Consider the following 1,279-nt stretch of genomic DNA (forward strand, 5'->3'; position numbering starts at 1 on the left):
GTATTCCTTACATTAATGATAAAGAACTTCTCTTGTATTGGGAGAATTTGTCAATCCCTGTATAAAATAATGCATGCTACTTCTATCTCTGGACTGCATAGATTTTTAGGTTTAGAATTAACATTTTGCAAAGTTATGTATTTTAATACAACAAATTAATTGATGATACATGTAGTATGTAACATCTATTATTTATACAGTTGCATTTCCCAGGATGATTTTTAGAGTCTCTCTCCAAGGTAGAACAAAAATATTCTTCCAGTAGCAGTTTTTGGGTTGAGTTGCAAGGTTTGCTGTATTATTGAGCCTGATTCCTGCCCACATCTGCAGCACTATCACTGGGCTGCGCAGAAATCAGCCTGACATGGCCCTGGATGGCTAAGCTAGCCCTGAAGGATCAAGACTGTCCTAAAGCTCTCCTGCAGTGGAGTGGACCTACTGCCCAAGGACTTTCCTGTAAGTCAGGTTTGCAGGATCTGACTGGGAACGAGAGGTATTTACCTTTCGGCTGCCTGGAGGCATGAGCTGCGTAATTTGCCGCATCCAGCCCCGGAGAGGAGCAGCTCTCGCCCGCTCCGTTGGTGCGTGCTCCGACACACGGTCCGTAAGTCGGGAATGGAAAAGGCACCGGCTGGGCCAGGGCCGTCGCTCTTTGCTTGCGGGGAGGGGAGGATGGAGAGGTCATCCTGTGACATTCACTGTGGATGTGTTAAGTTTTACAGACTCTATTGGATATTTTTTGCACTTTGAATAAATAGCGACCCCAAGTAGAACAAACATGATTTTTCTTTTCTATTTCCTATGGGTATTCTCGGTGTCACATAGGTGAGGCATCACAGTTTAGCACTCAACTGCTGCTGCTCCAGAACAAGCCTCTCTCTGTACTGCACTGGTGATTCACACAAGATAGGCAATAGAGAGAAACTTGTATAAGCTCTGTGTCGTCTGCTGTCGGTCAGAAGAGAAACCCTATACTTGCTAAACTGCGGGTGAAATTTCAAACCATTAAGTAAACTGATTTTCTGCTGAATGTGACTTTCAAGGCTTTTGTTGTGGTTTAACCCCAGCCGGCAACTGGTGGTTTAACTCCCCCCCCCGTGGGATGGGGGAGAGGGTCGGAAGGGTAAGAGCGAGAAAACTCGTGGGTTGAGATCAAGACAGTTTAACAGGTAAAGCAAAAGCCGCACAGGCAAGCAAAGCAAAACAAGGCATTCATTCACTGCTTCCCATGGGCAGGCAGGTGCTCAGCCATCCCCAGGAAAGCAGGGCTCCATCACGC

This window comes from Aptenodytes forsteri, unplaced genomic scaffold, assembly GCF_000699145.1.
Source record: "Aptenodytes forsteri isolate BGI_AS27 unplaced genomic scaffold, ASM69914v1 Scaffold134, whole genome shotgun sequence".
In the NCBI taxonomy this organism is placed as follows: domain Eukaryota; kingdom Metazoa; phylum Chordata; class Aves; order Sphenisciformes; family Spheniscidae; genus Aptenodytes; species Aptenodytes forsteri.